Source organism: Castor canadensis, chromosome 6, assembly GCF_047511655.1.
Source record: "Castor canadensis chromosome 6, mCasCan1.hap1v2, whole genome shotgun sequence".
Lineage (NCBI taxonomy): Eukaryota > Metazoa > Chordata > Mammalia > Rodentia > Castoridae > Castor > Castor canadensis.
The window spans coordinates 81,498,838-81,518,380 of record NC_133391.1 but is presented as its reverse complement, the minus strand read 5'-3'; the positions used below and the strand labels follow the sequence as shown (position 1 = coordinate 81,518,380).

Sequence of the window (19,543 nt, the reverse complement as noted above, 5' to 3'; positions counted from 1 at the left end):
AATATTTTCATATAAGGCAGGCATGGTAGCACCTACCTGTAATCCTAGCACTCAGGAGGTTGAAGCAGGAGGATGGAGAATGCAAGGCCAGCCTGGACTGCATAGTGAAAAAAATTTTTTAAAGACCCCACAAATATTTTCATGTAACAAATATATGATTATATATATATGTACGTGTCTATCATTTTAAAATAAATGAAGTGATATCATTTAGAAACCAAAACCAATCTTTAAAATAGAGTTTACGCCTGTCTGACGACAATGTTCACAGCATCATTCGGGCACCCATTCCAATTTTCTGTGTGCTTTCACCTCTGCCACCTCCATGAATTGGCCTTGAACTCAACCTTGCCTCCCTGAAAGAAATCAGATGCTGGAGCAATTTCAGGACGCACATCTGCTCACCACACCACACACAGCGAAGAGAGCCACCCGTCCTAACCTTCTTAGTAGAGGACCAAGGTCATTCTAACGGACGAGCTGGAGTCACGAGCTGGCGTCACGAGCCTATCAGTGCAGTCATTAGAAGCATAGTTTCCAGAGCTGGCTGGCCAGGTTCGGAATCATCCAGCTCACTGCTCACCAGAGCTGCATGGAGGGCACTGCAGTAGCCCCTCCCTCGTGGGGTTGTCAGGGAACTAAATGGCCTAATACAGTGTTCAGGACATTGCGCGGCTCTGATAAATTAGTATACGCTACAAGAGTTTTGTTGATGGCGACGACGGCAACGATAGTGCTGATGGCTATTATATCACAATGATGATAATGATGGTGTCAATGGTGTGATGACAGCAACAACGATGATGCCATCCCAGAAGTGATGGCCGTGGCTATGGGAAGGCTGTGCTGAATGGCTTAGCCTAGATCAAAACGTGCTTCCAGAGAAACAGGCAAAATTGAAAAACCACATGGGTCCTCAAAGAGGAGGAATAAGGAGGGAATTGAAGCATGGAATGCAGGCAGGAGCAGCCAATAAATGTCTACTTATACAAATCATTGTGTAAGTATGTAAGATCATCTGACAAATCATAGTCTAAAATGAAGACTATGTGTTTGTGGAAAGTAATCATTCCGTACCTTATATCTTTCACAAATATATACATATATGTGTATATATATGCGTTTGTGTGTGTATTCATATATCAGGTGTCCATACTGTATGAATTACACATTTTACTACTTTCCTTTCTTTTTGGCAGTACTTGGAGTTGAACTCAGGGAGTCGCACTTTCTAACTCAGTGCTTTGCCACTTGAGCCACTCCTCCAGCACTCAGACTTACCTTTTGCTCACAAAGTACTCACTGAGTTGCCTACTCAGTCGGTATCCACTGGCTATTCATTGTGTGCCAGGCATAGGAGTGACAAACTGGTCTCTGTCTTCAGGGAGTTTGCAATCTTATAGCAAGTATTAATCTTACTTTAACTAAAACACTGTCATTTAAAGTAAAAGTAAAACAGGACCCTAGAAAACCACCATGTGTATTTTTTTTTCCTTGTTAAGTAAATTGTTTTTTAACTATAATGCTATAATTACAGCATGAATTATATGTCTCCCATTAGACTGTAAGCTACTTGAGGGCAGAGGCAGCCCCATGCAGCCTTTTATCTGTACCCTAAAGATAATACATGGCACATAAGAGATATCCCACAACTTTTAATTAAATTAAGTTGGTCCAAACTCCAAAAAGTGGTACATGTGGCTAGAGTTGGTAAGAGTTCCTGAATGTTTTATTGAAAGATACTTCTGATTTTGCAATTTATGAGAACTGAGGATAAAGTTTACCTTCTCATTTTCTACAAATGAAAGCAAAGTGTAGCAAATAATCCACTTCTGAAACTGAAGTCCAATTTTTAGCTGGGCACATTTCCTGGATTCCACTGCAGGTAGGTATGGCCATTTGATTCAACCTGGCCAATGAGATGTGCTAAATACTAACTGGTATTTCCCAAGAGTCTTTAAAAAGGGAGAAAGAAACTTGCATCTCTGTCCTCCCTCCTGGTGGCTGGAATTTGGATGTGATCATTTGAGTGCTAACAGCCACCTTCAGACAATGGCAAGAGAACAGCAAGGAACCAGGATCCCTGGAGTGTGGAAGATTTTTGCACCAGTCTGTTTCCTGCTTCTTTATGCAGAAGGAAGAAAGAAATTTCTACCTTATTCAAACCACTGGGTTTTTTTTAGGGGGGGAGGTTGGGAGAACTTTGTGTTTTTTTATAGATGGCTAACCATAATCCTGATTGAAACTTACATCATCTAATTTAAGATGTAAGATAGCAAAGACTCAAATGAACAACCTACAAATCTTTTTTAAAGGACTTCTGGCTTGTGTGAAAATAAATTTTGACTATTTAATGAAAATATTTAACTTCTCCCCTTTCCTGAACCTCAGGATGTGAAACACACTTAGTGAATGAATTCACTAAGGTTTCAGGGTTTTGCTAAATAAACTCTTCCACAGATATCACAACTTACCCATCCTTCAATCTCAGCCTAGGCAATCCATTTCAAAAGCACATTCTCCTTGGCAGACTGGAAAAGCACTGTTGAGGAGGGTTTTCACAATGGCAACCTCTTGTCTTTCCAGAGACTTAATGCTGAGAGAACTGTTCTTTTTTTGGTGTCTGTGTAGGAAGGCCACTTGGGAAGACACACAGCAGCCTCCTTGGAGCCACTGTCTTACATCTTTGACCACCAGATCCCTAGAAGCAAGAGTATTTCAGGGGCCAACTCTGACACATCTGCCTGTCTCACACAATGAATCTCAGAATGTCTGTAGAAAGCCCAATGTTTCCTAAGCGGAAACTCAGTTGTGTCGGGATTTAAGCACAGAGCTCCATACTTCAGCTATAAACATGAAGGTGATGACAAGCCACTGAAGGCTTTGAGGCATGTCTCTTATGTGAAGCAACCCTGGTAACCTGTTTAAAAGTTTGAGGACTTTCTTTTCCACGAAGGCATACCTACATTTAGCATTCCTCAACCTGACACCAAACAAGGAGCTGCACCCAGAACTGTGGTGGGGAGCTCAACGGTGGCAGGAGACCTCCACATGACATTCTGTGCTTCCACTGTGTCAAACAGAAGCCCCACTGTCCTCTCAAGCTGACTTAATTGGCCTTATTCTACCAGAAATTCATTCCAGATTTTGGCAATAAATTGACCCTTGCTCTCAGTTTTCTATGCTGTAAGATTTTTTTTTGGTTGTATGACTGGACAAATTTCAGAGGAATTTGGGCAATTGTTCTGGATTAACACTAGGATCTGGTCTTCTACTCAAAGCTCAAGAGCCAGACTATCTTCAGAGATGGACAAAGACCATGGACAAAGGAGTGATGAGGCTCCGCCAACCACTCTTCCCCTATAATCTGCCATTATGCAGCAACACAGAAACACGGCGGAGTCCTAAGCCACTGCATTTCTTCTTTGGTTTGTCATTGACAATGGCGTTGCTGTGCCGTACTTGACGTGAGTGATCGCGGTTGAGAAAGCTTGTGCATCCAAGAAGAGGCTCCATTCCTGACTAAATGCAGAGACGTGAGTAGAATGAAGAATAGTGCTCATGGCAGCACTAAATACTGGATCTGTTTTGATTTGGCTGTTTTTCTAGCTACTACAAACACTAGGGCACCACTGAAAACCATTCATGGCACATTTTATCTGGAGTAGGAATTTTAGCTAGGTAAGAGATGAAGTAAATTGTGAAAGAAAACAGTTTCATTGATGTAATAACTTGATGTTTCTGCTGCTTCAATTAAAGTAGGAATTCCCAACCCTCTGCCCCAGAATACATTTGAAAACAGTTTGGAGAAACTTTGGGTTGTCCCAATAGGGTTGTGCTACTTGTATGGAATGGTTAGAGACCAGGGATGCTAGTAAACGTAATACAGTACTCAAGTCCAACATTGCTGACGTCGTGCTGTTTTAAAAACATGAGTGGCAGAGTGACTCAGCAATAGAGTGCCTGCCCAGGAAGCATGAGGCCCAGAGGTACCCTAGTGCCACCAAACAAAACAAACCAAACCATGAGTTAGGCCAAGTCTGGTGGATTGTGCCTGTAATCCAAGCACTTAGGAGACTGAGACAGGAGGACCTCAAGTTTGAGACCACCCTAAGCTATATAATGAGTCCCTGTCTCAAAAAAACCCCACAAAACAAAAACAAAACTTCCAAATTAGACCAGGTACAGTGGCCCATGCCTGTAGTTCCCATTACTCAAGAGACAAAGACAGGCAGATTGTTTAAGGCCAGTCTTGTAACACAGCAAAACTTTGTCTCAAAAACAAACAAACAAAACCACAGCCTGCTGGATGTGTGGCTTAGGCCTGTATCGCAGCTAGATGGGAGTAGAGATCAGAAGGATCAGAGTTCAGAGCCAGCCTGGGCCAAAAATGTTAGAAAGACCCTATCTCAATCATTAATCTGGACATGGTGGTACATGTCTATAAAACCAGCTATATAGGAGGTATCATGGTCTGAAGCCCTCTCCGGCAAAAACATGTGGCTCAAGTGGTAGAGTGCCTGCCTAGTAAGCCTGAGGCCCTTGGTTCAACTCCTCCCCCAAATTAAAGCAAGATCCCATGCTTTACACTTTATTTAGTAACAGTAATACAGTAATATTACTGTTATATGTAATATACTAATGTCTTCCACTTTAAAAATGCTAGGGCCAGGTACAGTTGCTCACATGCATAATCCCAACTACTAGGGAAGTAGAGATCAGGAGGATTGCAGTTTAAAGCCAGCCTGGGCAAAAAGCTAGCAATACTCTATCTCAACAAATAAGCTGGGCATGGTGGTACATCTGTAATCCCAATACGCAGGCGGCATAAGTAGAAGGTTTGTGTGGTCTGAGGCCAGCCTGAGCAAAAACTCAAGATCCTATCTGAAAAAAATAAATAAGACAAAAAGAACTGGGGGTGTCGCTCAAGTGGTGGGGCACCTGAGCAAGTGCAAAGTCCTGGGTTCCACCTCAGCACTGCCAAAACGCAATAAAATGAAATTCTAGAAAATTTAGTAGCTGTATGTAAGTCAAATTAATCTTAACTTTACATATTCAAATTATTGTTATTATTAAAATATAAATATAAATGTTTTCATTATATTTTTAAATACTTATAATAGATATCAGTCTGTTCTTTTTTTTTTTTTTTTTTTAGTGGCACCGGGGCTTGAACTCAGGGCCTCACACTTGCTAGGTAAGTGATCTATCACTTGAGCCACTCTGCCAACCCTTTTTTGTGATGGGTTTTTTTGAGATAGGGTCTCATGAACTATTTGCCTGGAGCTCACTTTGAGTTGTGACCCTCCTGATCTCTGTCTCCCAAGTAGCTAGGATTACAGGCGTGAGCCACCAGCGCCCAGCTAGATATGTGGAGTCACCATCTCCAGTCACCTCACCTTCTCCATCATGGCCTTCTACTTCACTGAAGCCACGTCCACCATGTTGGCGAGATCTTCCCAGTAATTCTCCAGCCACACTTCACTGATCTTGAGACTGTGGTTCTTCAGTCTTCGTGTCTTCTTCCCATTTGGAAGGGAGATGTTGATTTGAGATCTTGTTATAGATGACCTTCAAGTCTCTAGAGCCTTTGTTCTCTCTCTTCACTGACCCAGTCCACTGCCTACCCATTGATTTTTTTTTTCTTTTATTATTCATATGTGCATACAAGGCTTGGTTCATTTCTCCCCCCTGCCCCCACCCCCTCCCTTACCACCCACTCCACCCCCTCCCGCTCCCCCCCCCTCAATACCCAGCAGAAACTATTTTCCCCTTATCTCTAATTTTGTTGTAGAGACAGTATAAGCATTAATAGGAAGGAACAAGGGGTTTTGCTGGTTGAGATAAGGATAGCTATACAGGGCATTGACTCACATTGATTTCCTGTGCATGCTACCCATTGATTTTTAATAGACTTTATTTTTACTAGATTTCATTTTTCATACTAGTTTTAGGTTCATGGCAACAGTGAGTGGAAGGTGCAAAGATTCCCATATAGCTACCCTTCACAGGCATGGCCTCTCCTACTAGCAACGTCCCCTACTGGGGTGAGACGTGTCACAGCTCGTGAGTTTACACTGGCACATCCTCATCATGCAGAGTTCACATTACAATTCACCCTTGGAGTTGTACTTTCTATGTGTTTGAATGAATGTACAATGACATACCTCTACCACTATGGAATCTTACAGAGTAGCTCCACTGCCCCACCAAATCATCAGTGCTCTAAGTTTTTGTCCCTCATTTCCCCCTAACTCCAGGAAACTACTGACTTTTTAGTCTCCATAGCTATGGCTTTTCCATAGTTTTGCCTTCTTCCAGAAGGTAGCCTTCTCAGTGTGGCTCCTTTCATTAATTAAAGTGCATTTAAGTTTCTTCTATGTCTTTTTGGCTGGATAGATAAAGCACTGAATAATATTCCGTTGTCTGGATGTCTTTATTATATATTTTATTTTATAAATTATGTTTTTTGTTGTCCCAGATTTATTTTCACTTGATTTGCTGATACATTGGATTCTAAAGGTTGCTGGAAATTACTGGAATAAGATTTAATTTTAGATGGGGGCTCTGGCAGATTACAGGCAGCAGGTGTGGGGCTGCAGAGAATGGGAGTGGATTTGGTGTTTCCTGTCTGGATCTCCACATCCATAAGCACTGCCAGGGAGTCTCACCTGCATGGGGTAAAGTGTCTAGCCTCCCCAAGGATGATCTTGGATCTAGCAACTGGGCAGCAGTGGACTGGGGCAATGAAGAGAGAGAACAAAGACTCTAGAGACCTGAGGGTCATCTATAACAAGATCTCAAATCAACATCTCCCTTCCAACAGGGGAAGAAGACAAGAAGACTAAAGAAGAACCACAGTCTCGATATCAGCCAAGTGTGGAAGGTGAATTACCATGAAGATATGGACGACCCTATGGACATGGCTTCAGTGAGGCAGAAGGCCAAGATGGAGAAGGTGAGGTAGCTGGAGATGGTGATACTGGTGGTCCAATGACTCTGGGAGTGACTCAGAGTCAGAAAAAGAAGAATTTGCTGAAGACTCCAGGCCACTCAGCATCCTGATGAAGAGGAAGATCCACAAAACAAAAAAGATGCAAAAAGCAGTCATGAAATGATGCTTGTTAAATCCAGTGGGTCCTAACTCCCAAATGCTCAGTCTTTGTATCAAAAATAAGGCTTCTTGTTACAATGCATGGTGGAGGATAGCTTACAGAGCACAGACCTTTGTATCACAATTTTTCAAGCCCCTTTTAAGTAATTATAAAGTGTGATTGCTTTCAAATGCAATGGGTTACACTTTTCTTTTTGTTGTTGTTGGTACTGGGATTTGAACTCAGGGCCTCACACTTGCAAGGCAGTCACTATTCCACTTGAGCCACTCAGCCAGCCCAAGAGTTAGAGTTTTATGAGATCAAAAATAAATACAGTACTCAATTTTCTTTCATATTAGCATTATCAACCCTCTAACCACCTTTTTAACACTTTCAATGCATTGTGGGGAGACACACTTTTTGTGGCAGCCATTTTATATTTTTGTTTATTACTTCATATTTTTCCCTCATAAAAATTTATGTGATAATGTGATATGCTCATGAAAAATATTCCTTAGGTCATACTTTGTTAAAGTAGAAACTTTCATCTTGGGCATTCCTGCTGCCAATCACAAACTAAATTATTGTTGGTAGACTAGATACCACTCTTACCCTTACTAATTCAGCTCCTCTCTTTTTGGACCACAGCATTACAGGGAAAACTACATTTGTACCCATTAGGATGAAGCTACAAGTGTCAAATGCTTGGAATATTATGAACCTAGGAAGGCTTTCTGTAACTTGTATTACACTGTATGTTATATAAAATTTGGCTAATTTTTATAGAAGAAATTATTTCTCTGATCATTTAGTCCTACCTATTTAGAAAAATATAAAACTTATATATGCATAAATATACATATATATTGGGGGGGTTCAGTACTAGAATTTGAACTCAGGGCCTTACTAGGTAGGTGCTCTACCACTTGAGACAGACCCACAACACTTTTTTGCTTTAGTTATTTTTTGGATAAGGTCTTAGATTTATGTACAGGCCAGCCTGGACAGCAATTCTCCTACTTACACTTCCCACATAGCTGGGATGACATGTATATTCTATCATACCCAACTTTTTATTAGTTGAGATGGTGTCTTGCTGACTCTTTGACCAGGCTGGCATCACCATCATGTCACTTGGTTCATTCAGATGAAGCTATTGCCTTATTTGCCTGTCTTTCCTACTTGTCTATAGACAAGAAACTCTAGGACCATTCCTGATCTTTTTTTAGTGGCTTGGTTCCAAACACAGGGCCTATTGTGTGTTATATACTCAGAAAATGTTTGACAAAGGTGGGAGAGGGAAAAGAAGAAGAGTGGGATGGGAGATAAGGGAAGAAAGTTTGGCAGTGGTCTTGAAGACAGAAGCCTGGGTACACTCCATGTATATTGGGAAACTTAAAACCACATGCACACCAGAGCAGGATTTATGCTCGGAAAGAACATGAAAAGACCCAAAGCTTTGCCTTTGCCTGAGAATCCTCAGTGCAGGTGGGAAGTACTAAGGAAGAGCTGTGAACAGCTTGGGAAGGTTTGAAGGAGTGCCTCAGCCTCAGCATAGAACAAGTGCACAGAGACCAGAGGAGGTGCTTTGGTTTTATTTATTTGTTGTTATTATTGTTGTTTTGTTCCTGGCATTCAGAGAAATCCCTGTCAAAACTCTAGCTAAAGGTAGCAGGATATAAAATCAACATAGAAAAATCATTAGCATTTCTATACACTAATAATGAACAAACTGAAAAAGAATGTATGAAAACAATTCCATTTACAATAGCCTCAAAAAAAATCAAATACCTAGGTGTAAACCTAACAAAAGATGTGAATGACCTCTACAAGGAAAACTATAAACTTCTGAAGAAAGAGATTGAGGAGACTATAGAAAGTGGAGAGATCTCCCATGCTCATGGATTGGTCGAATCAACATAGTAAAAATGTCGATACTCCCAAAAGTAAGCGACATGTTTAATGCAATTCCCATCAAAATTCCAATGACATTCATTAAAGAGATTGAAAAATCTACCGTGAAATTTATATGGAAACACAAGAGGCCATGAATAGCCAAGGCAATACTCAGTCAAAAGAACAATGCAGGAGGTATCACGATACCTGACTTCAAACTATATTACAAAGCAATAACAATAAAAACAGCATGGGACTGGCACACAAACAGACATGAAGACCAGTGGAACAGAATAGAGGACCCAGATATGAAGCCACACAACTATAACCAACTTGTCTTTGACAAAGGAGCTAAAAATATACAATGGAGAAATAGCAGCTTCTTCAACAAAAACTGCTGGGAAAACTGGTTAGCAGTCTGCAAAAAACTGAAACTAGATCCATGTATATCACCCTATACCAAGATTAACTCAAAATGGATCAAGGATCTTAATATCAGACCCCAAACTCTAAAGTTGATGCAGGAAAGAGTAGGAAACACTCTGGAGTTAATAGGTATAGGTAAGAACTTTCTCAACGGAACCCCAGCAGCACAGCTGCTGAATTGGATATTTGTATTAAGAATAGTAATACATAGTAAGACCCTACTCAAAGAAAAAAGGAAAGAAAAGAAAAAGAATCTTCAAGGTAGCCACTGAGAAATGTCTGAAATATGTAAACAAACCATGATTAAAAGGTAATCAAAGTAGAATGATATAAAAAATCAACGACATGAAATTACAAATGAGAAGAAGTGAGAAACAAAAAGGTATAAGACATACAGCAAGCAGATAGCAACAAGGCAAAAGTAAGTCCCTCACTATACTAATTATTTAAATATAAATAGATTAAACTCCCCTTAAAAGGCAGAGATTGGCAGAATGAATGAAACACAAGTACAACTATATGGTATCTACCAGAGACTCATTTTAGGTCCAAAGACACAAGTAAGTCAAAGTGAAAGGATGGGAAAACATTCCATGCAAACAAAAGAGAGTGGAGGTGTCTATCTTAACATCAGACAAAATAGATTATATGACAAAAACTGCTCTAACAGACAAAAAAGGACATTATATACTGATGAGGATCAATTAAATTAGGATTCTCCCACACTGTTGGTGGGAATGTAAAATTATTTAGCTGCTATGGGAAATGACCTCAAGAATTTAAACATAGGATTACCATGGTGCCATGCAATGCCACTCTGAAGTGTATGCCCCAAAGTCTTGAAAACCATACTCAACAAGTCCAGTCATATTCATATTCATAGCAGCACTTATTCATAACAGCCAAAATGTAGATACAACCCAAATGCTCAAGGACAGATGAACAAATAAATTACAGAATATACATACAATGGAGTGTTCTTGGGACATAAAAATAATGACGTTTTGATACATGCTACAACATGGATGAACCTCCAAAATGTAATGCCAAGTACAAAAAACCAGACATAAAATGTCACATATCCTCTAATTCTCTTTTTATGGAATATCCCAAGTAGATAAATCCAAGAAGACGGAACATATATTGTTAATTGCCAGAAGTTTGGGGGAGAGGAATGAAGAGAAAATGCTTAATGGGCAAGTGTACTTTGGAACGCTGGGAATTTTTGAAACCAGATGGGCTGGTGATTACATAACGTGAATCACTCCCCTTAAAATGGTTAACTTTATATTACAGGAATTTCACCTCCATAAATTACCTTTCAATATTATACACATGGTAATATCATAAATGATCCCTAGGAAGTCTCATGTCTGTTTTTTTTGTTCCTATGAAAGTCTTTTATTGATTTGTGTTACTTTTACATACATAGGAACTAATAACTAAAAAATAAATTTTAGAGATATACTTTATTTTGGGCCTATTTATCAAAAACAAATGCAGAAAATGAACAATTGTGGAAGAAATCTGATATCATTGCAACTATCAAATTAAACAATGATATAATACTAATTATATAACAAAAACTCCAGTGTCACAAACTGCTAGAATGATCACCCAGGTCTTCTTGGATTAGTCTTTTGTAAACATTTCAAAGCAAAGAAAATCAAGATGTTTAAAGAGCTTTGGATGCTGCCTGGCGTATTCAAACTGGGAGGAAAGAAGGAAATTTCCCTCTGCGGAAGTCACGTGGTGGTAGACTCTCCTGTCTGCCCCTCCTTTGGCCACTGTATGCTTGCAAAACAGGACGGGGGACAGAATGTAAAGACAGAGCGATGGAATATGCCAGAGTGACTTGATGTTACTCACAAGTCATTGTTGTTTTGTAGCAATAGCCCTTTTCTCCAGGCAGAGTTACATAACTGACCTCACTTGAGTTTCTAATCTGTGATACGGCTGGTCCAGTGTTACTGTGAGGATCAGTACACTGGGGCTCAGAGAGATGACAGGCCCTTTCCAGAAAGTGACACGAGGATTGATAGGAGGTCTGCTTCTCCACTCAGGCGTGTTGCAGTGACCCACACTTGAAGGCCTGACCAATAGAGTAGTTTCTCCTCTCTTAATAAAGGTGAGATAAAAACAAAGATATGCTTCTCCCCCTCATGCTGACCCAAGAAAGGCTCCTGTGGGACTGCTTTCGCTGAACAATCAGTAGCCATCCTATTCTTGCCTTTTGGGCGTTGGGGGTTGATTTTGTGAGCTGCCTTTGGTGGAAGACTTGGGGGTTGGGGAGATAAAGACACAGCAGGAGGGCCTGACTGACACCTCAGACTGTGCTTCTGTGTGATGGGGCCCCTGGTTTCTGGGCTGGCAGCCCCCTGGAACCTGCCAGCTCACTACAGCTGGCTCCCAGCAAACATATGGTGTCAGGGTCAATATTTACCTTCATTTAACACGTGCAGTGCTTCATCTATTTATTTATTTAGTCTGCAGGCAATTAGATTTCACACGCAAAATCCCTTTGTTCTCTACATGGGTTACCAGATATCAGAATTGTGGAAAACAGCTTTCAGATGAGCCAGTCCAACCCTTAGTGTGCACTGTGTGCTTCCCCTGTGCAAGGAAAAAGATATGCACATATATATTGAAAATATAGTTTTGCTAGATATAACATGTAATACATGAAACGTGTATTTGAAAATAAATACATTATTTAAATATATCATATAGGGTATTTGGGAAATATTACATAGTGTTAATTTTAATTTGGTCACAAATCATATCAGTATATTTTTTATGCCTTTGGGTAGTTTTTGTGAGCAGAAATTATTCAGGAGCTTTGTTTTTAAAATAAGTGATGTATTGAAGTTAAAAATAAGAAAATCTACATCTTTCTTCAACTTTTAGTTCATTTACAAATTCTATTCTATCCTCAAACCTAACAAATTTTAGCAATCATTTTAAGGAAGCTTTGATTAATGTATCAAATTAGTATGTGATTTGAGTTGATAAAAATACTTTAAACATTTTAAACTACATTTATATATTTTATTTCCTTTTTTTTGAGACAGGGTCTTACTGGGTATCCCAGGCTGACTTCAACTCTTGATCCTCCAGCCTCAGCTTCCCTAGTGCTAGGATTACAAGTATGTACCACCATGCCCAATTATTTCCTTCTTAAGTATTTCAGTTATTTAAAGAGTACATAAAACCTTATTATTACATGATACATGTATGCAATTGTTATTTGACACTTTAATATTTTAATTTTTAGCTGGGCATGGTGGCACATGACTGTAATTCCAGCACTCAAAGGCTGAGGCAAAAGAATCTCAAATTTGAGGCCAACCTGGGTTATATAGTGAGACCCTGTCTCAAAAAAAAACAAGGGCTAGGGATGTAACTTAGTGGTAGAACACTTTCCTAGCATGCACAAGGCCCTGGGCTCTATCTCCAGCACCACAAACAATAATAATAATTTTTAAAACTTCTTAAGAAATAAAATTATCTTTATACATAAATGTTAAGCATATAGGCATATTTTTGGTTCTTTTAAAATGGCTAATCCTGTTTTTAAATCTTGTAAGGTATTTTATATTTTCTGATGTATAGATTTAAGTTTAAATTTATACTGGGATAAAGCACTTGTTTATTCTAATGGACTCAGTTGCCCACTAGAAGTATTATAAATACTTAAAAGTAACAAATATGCAAGATCCCTTACACAACTTGGGTTTGTTTCTGTACTTAACTCAAAACCTTCCAGACATTAAAAGAAGTTTATAACTAAGGAAACAATGTCATCCTAAATAATTTGATAGCTGGTGTCTCAGCATGCTAATATTTTGTCAAGATGACAAATAATTGTGACACACAGTCAAGGGTCAGAATAGGCAGCACCATTTTCCTCCCTACCTCTATGATTAGGTTGAGCCCCTTCCCATAGTCACCATGTCAATTCCAAGTAACCAGATTTAAGTCTCTCCTGACTTCACAGGAGCCTAGGACACTGTGCAGACTAAACAGTAGATATGCCAGTCTGGTCTTCTTCTGGCCTTCCTGCTGCAGCAACAGCACCCGAGCCAGAAACCTTGGGGAAGGCTTCTCTCTTGCCTTTAATTAATAATCTATCCAAACAATCACCAGATTCATTCTATTTTACCTACAACCATAACAATCTCTCTTAAATCTGCCCTTTCTCTCCTTCCACATAGCTGTTGCCTGAGTTTAGGCTTCATTGTTCTTCTAGCCTCTTGCTACTCTGTGACCCCCTCTTTACCCAAGCCTCCACTTTCAATCATGGTGATAGCATCCAACCTCCTTCAATCATAGTGAGAACAGCCACCCCACCCTCAATCATGCTAACAACCACCCCATTCACCTTCAATCAGATTGAGAACAGCCACCCTACCTTCAATCATGATAACAACCGCGCCACCACCTTCAATCAGGATGAGAACAATCAGCCATCTTCAATCAGGATGAGAATAACCACCCGTGGCTACCATCCACCACCATTGACCACAAAAAACCTTCTGCGTACCAGGCAACAAGCTAGAGGTTTTAATTGCATTATCCCACCTACTTTTCATCAGAGCCCTGAATAATACAAATTATTATTCATTTTAAGATGAGCAAATTGAGGCTTGAAGAGGTTAAGTAACCTTCCTATGATCACACAGTGAGTATGTAGATAAAACAGGATTTAAATCCAAGGGCTGAGCAAGTCAGTCCTCCAAACATTTTCCCCCTTCTCCACCCATAACACCCTACTGTTTCCAAGACTGTATTCTAGATCCCTTTCTGTGAGAAGACTACCCCATCTGGATCCCAACCTGACTTAAATATCTTTTGTTTTCCCACCTCACTGTCTACACCCTTTATCAGAGCACTTAGCCCACTTTACTGTAAGTGATTCATTTAGGCTTCCTTACCTTTGCAGCAGGAAAAGTGGGGAAGTATGGGCCACACTGATCCATAAATGGGACAGGGCGGGAGAAAACAAGCAAGCAGCAACTCCTTTCGACCCAAGCTGAGCTATTAGAGAACAAAACACTCCATTGCCTAGGAGCCCAGTGATCTTAGGCAAGTCAGTTAACCTATCTGATGTATCTCCATGACTAAAGAATAATAATTCCTCTTTCTAGGTTGCTATGAAAATTAATAATATACGTAAAATTAATTAATATACATAAAACACTTGGTGTGTTTCTTGATATATAAACAGCAAGCGGTTGTTGCCATTATGATATTCTTATAGTTATCAACCACCAGAGAATCTCTTGTTTCTGAGTATGTGATATAAATGTGGTCTGTAAAAGTCTTGCAAACAAGAGCCTGGCGTCTCTGGGGACCAGTAATAAATTTGTGATTTCCAGACTCTGCCTCCTGCCTCTAGACACAGCTTCCTTTCAACCCAATCAGAGGACCCCAAGTCTTCCCCTTTTCCATGGTTTATTCTCAATGAAATCAACAGACATTTACAGAGCTCTCACTATTCACCAAGTATGGGGCACAGTAATGAGGAGGACAGGCCACTACCCTCCAGGAATTTGATCCTAGTTCTCACAGGGACCAAAACACAGTGCATATGCAAAGGAGGCAATGGCTGACCATGGTGGGCCTTGGAACACGTGCAAAGGTGAGGAAAAGAGGCAGTCAGCGATATCAGATGGGTGATTCATCATCCCAGGGCAAGTTGCATGTGTGGAAAGTCCAGAGCAGCTAGTGTATGAAATTCTGAGATCATGGACTAGCTAAAGAGCTCTCAACATATATTTAGATGTCTGAGTACCACACAGTACTGTAACTAAATCAAAGCTCTCAAATGTGCCTAAGTGCTTCTGCTGCAGACAAACTAGGAATAGGATTGTAACAGAACTTGAATTTCTGTTCTACTTTACGCTCTTCTAAACATTTTTATGTAGATTACTTCAACAGATTTTCATAACCAAACATGGCACTCAGGACTTTTTTTTTCTGCCAAGCCAAGTTAATACAGTTTAGCTAGATGATTGTGTTGTTTGATTTGACAGGCCTGGAAGACATTTTTCTAAGGGCTTTTCATCTCCCAGAAGTTTCACCACACTCATACATTTTTTTGGATTAACATCTGAGTTGAGAAGTCATGTGTTGTACATTTTGGTGGAATCCAATAATTATCATCTTGAAAACTAGATGAAAGTATAGAGTAAGCAAATACTTATTTAGCACCTACTCTGTGACAGACATGAGGTTGGATGCTGGACCACAGACAAGGAACAAGCCAATCTCTGCCCTCCAGAGGCTCTCAGCCTACTATCTGGAAAGGAGAAAACTAAGCCTGCAGCCCTGCTGGCAGAAGACAGGTTCGCTCAGGCACCATGGAAGAAAGTACTGGGAAATCCAGGAAGGCATGAGGACCCTGGTATTTAATGGCCAAAAAGATAAGAGGGAAAGCTTACTGTGAATTTTAGCTATTTTATAATTTGATGTGGGATAGCCTTCTCCTGTCCTTTCCAAGAGGAAAGGAGTTGCACACTTAGCAAATGAGTCCAGAAGGGAGGAATCCTTCTCTCTCCCTTAAGTGTTGGGCTTTGGAAAGGGTCTCAGAAAACACACACTTGGGGTAAGAGCAGGAAATTCCTCTTCCTTCATGAATTGTCTTGGAGGAGCAGTTATCAGTCACCTTAAAATAATATGTGTAACACCTAAGGGCATAAAACATCTTGGCAATGAGGCAACCAAAATTGTAGTAAGGTTTAAAATATACTGTATTATATTGTATCCTTCTGGGAAGACTTTAGAATCCTTTCTAGCTTACTAATGAAGCACCAGCCAGCCTACAGAACCTTAGGGAGAGTTTGTCTCTGTTCCAGCTTCCACAAAAAGAAGCAGAATCGTGACTGGGCAAAGCAAAATGACAGAAAAATATTAAACTAGAATCAGAAAAAAACCAAAGCATGGATTGGATGATTTTTCTTTTAATTTTACAAGAGCTTTATATTTTAATTCATACTCTACCACACCACTATAATTCTAGATTAGTGCTACTAATCCCCATTCCTATTGCTGAGGCCACAAAACAACCTCAACTGCTCCTTTCTTGCTAGCTTTTTAATTTTTCCCAAGTTTCACTTTAATAGTCCTTTGTCTTAAATGACTCATAAAATAAAGTTAGTATATTTGGGACACTTTGTATGTTACTTGCAGATAAAACACTTAAGTGTTTCATTTGGAATCAAACAGTTTCCTGAGGAAGTAACTGAAATCACAAAATTGTTGAAAAAGCTGAAAGAAAAATCAGGTCACCAGGAAAAACTTATCTTTTCTTGAACAAAACATCTAAAGCAACTTTACAAAGAAACATGAGAAATCACTTCATTTGGCCCCTATACATCAGACTATAAACAATGGAAAAAGGTTTTAATAAAAACAAAAAGCATTTCCAAGTACCGCAAACTCATCAGGAATGGCTAAAACACAGACTCCCTGGAGATGGAGTCACAACATTTGGCTTAAAAAGTTCACCTGTCCCTTGACTGGAAGCAGAGTTCAGGCAAGATGATCACAACCATAGTCCAGCCAGGCAACAGTGGCTCACACTTCAGAGATCAGGAGCATTGCGGTTCACAGCCAACCTAGGCAAATAGTTTAAGAGACCCTATCTCAAAAGTACCCAAACCAAAAATGGGCTGGGGGAGTGGCTCAAGTGGTGGCATATTTGCCTAGCAAGTGTGAAGCCCTGAGCTCAAATGCCAGTACTGAAAAAAAGAAAGAAAGAAAGAAAACCCATAACTTATTCTAGCCTGAGGGTGGTCATTGACATCAGACTTGGGTGAACCTTAGGCAAGATTCATTCATTTATTCCTTCATTCATTCTTCAATGAATATTTATAGAGCACATAAGTTCCCAGCAATACCAGTCCTTTGAGGGACTTGGAGGAAATAATTCCCCCTCCAAATCTAGCTAGGGTAGCAAAGTCAAATCCCTACAGAAGCCAGGGAGATAATATAAATGAGGCAGGCTAGGTGGAACTAGGAATTATGGGAGGCTGAATGAAGGGCAGAGGCAACATCTCAAAGAAGCTACCTTTATTCAGATCCACTAACTATAGTAGTCCCTTATCCAAGGGGGATATGGTCCAAGTACCCCAGATGTCTGAAACTAATAGTACCAGACCCTATGTATATATGAGTTTTCCCATACTATATGTACATACCTATGATAAAGCTTAATTTATTAATGAGGTACAGTAAAAGATTAATAATAATAGCAAATAACAGAATAATTATAATAATGTGCTATAATAAAAGTTGTACGAATATACTCTCTCTCACAATATCTTATTGTAGTTTTCCATTTTCACTTTAAAGGAAGTCTTTACAACTTCTCTTTGGCATGTCTGAACTACTATTGTAATTACTCTTGCACTCTGGGCCCACTGTTAAGTGAAAATAAGGTTTACTTGAGCCTAAGCACTGCCATACACTGCAAAACACTGTTGGTTGCTGTGATAACCAAGATGGCTACTAAGTGGCAAAGGGGCAGGTAGCGTATACAACATAGATACGCCGGACAAAGGGATGGTTCGCATCCTAGGCAGCACAGGAGAAGGACATGGCAAGATTTCAACAACCTACTCAGAATGTTAAGCAATTTAGAATTTATGAATTATTAACTTCTGCAATTTTCTTTTAATATTTTCAGAGCTTGGTTGACTGTGGGTAACTGAAATCTCAGAAGGCAAAACTACACATGAGGAGAGAAAATTACTGTATTTCCATAAGGGAACCTGAGCTGACCATTGTCACATTTTCAGCTTTCAAAAATGAAGCCTCAGATTCCAATTTTATTGTGAAATTTCTTCTTTCTAAGCATTGACAACAATGTTGATTGTTAAAATAATACATCAGCAAAGCAAAACGGGACCAAAATCCAAATTTAACCTGAACAGCCAGTTTATAATTTCTGACATAGAATGGTGCGTAATGTTTACAACGCGGGTAATGAATGTCATAAAGTATTACTATTTTCCTCTACTCCTCTCAATTTTTTGAAATATCTGAAATTGGGAGAACTATTCTTAAAACGTGCTTGACATAAACATTTTTGTAAGAATTAGAATATCCCTTCATTCCCTCCCACCTCATTCCCCTACTACCATTTTGAAGGTCTAGGACTTCCTATGCAATGGCTGAAAATTTAGAAATCTTTCTAAACACGTTCTTGCTGCCTACACATCACCTTTATTCCTTTTCCTTTTATCCCAGGGTCATCCTAAGATCTAGATAGTGTCCCTTTGTTTATTCCAAAACTCAGGACTCTCCTGGCCATGTTAACAATCCTTGCTAATATTAATCAAGAAGAAGGTGGCTTTTTCCCTTTTCTTGAATACTGCCACATTCTCCCGCTTTCTGCCCCCAGGATGTCCCCTACTCTAGATCTTCAGCCCCAGCCAGAGTGTTGCATCTGCCTAACACTAATGCTGGCTCAAACTGTGACTCTGTACAAATCAGGCAAAGGGATCCTTGACTCTCCACTAACACCTGCTGAGAGAATGTCAAAATATATAAATCTCCAGCTCCTTCAAGAATGGACTGGGTGTGTGGTTCAAGTGGTAGAGCACCTGCCTACCAAGCATGAGCCCTGAGTTCAAACCCCAGCACAACCAAAAAAAGAATGTTTCCCAAGGGTTGTGAAGTTCCTAACCTACACAGTGATGGTGAACGGTCCTGGGCTCACCCCCTCCAAAGGTACTTTCTGTCCATTCCATCCTTAAATTCCTTTCTTTGAGCTCCTCATAAACCCATGGCTTCTTGTTTTCACAATTAATCAGCCATTTAGTAATGAAGAACCTGAACTATGTGCTCCCACTCCTACACCCCGAGTCTAGACCTAGTAAAGGACATGGCCGGCAGAGTCACATTTAGCATTGCTGTAATGAACTGGAACAGAGAGGGGTATGTAGTATGCAGCAGCTTTCCAGTGCTTCTTCATTCCAGGTGTTAGAAGAGAAACTGAAAATTGGCCCCAATTGTAAAATGAGCTCAACCCACCCCAAGATATATTTTTGGCTTTACCTACACATCATTTTCTAAAGTTTGGATTTGAATGCTATTAGGACTTTAACCACGCCTCACAATTG

General features: G+C 39.9%; 1 non-coding gene across 1 annotated transcript; it reads left to right on the top strand.

The window, feature by feature from the left end:
* The first annotated feature begins 18,997 nt into the window (after positions 1 to 18,997).
* Positions 18,998 to 19,069, top strand: Trnag-acc (transfer RNA glycine (anticodon ACC)). The gene has a single exon. It is a non-coding gene; the product is annotated as a tRNA-Gly (tRNA).
* Positions 19,070 to 19,543: the final 474 nt, after the last annotated feature.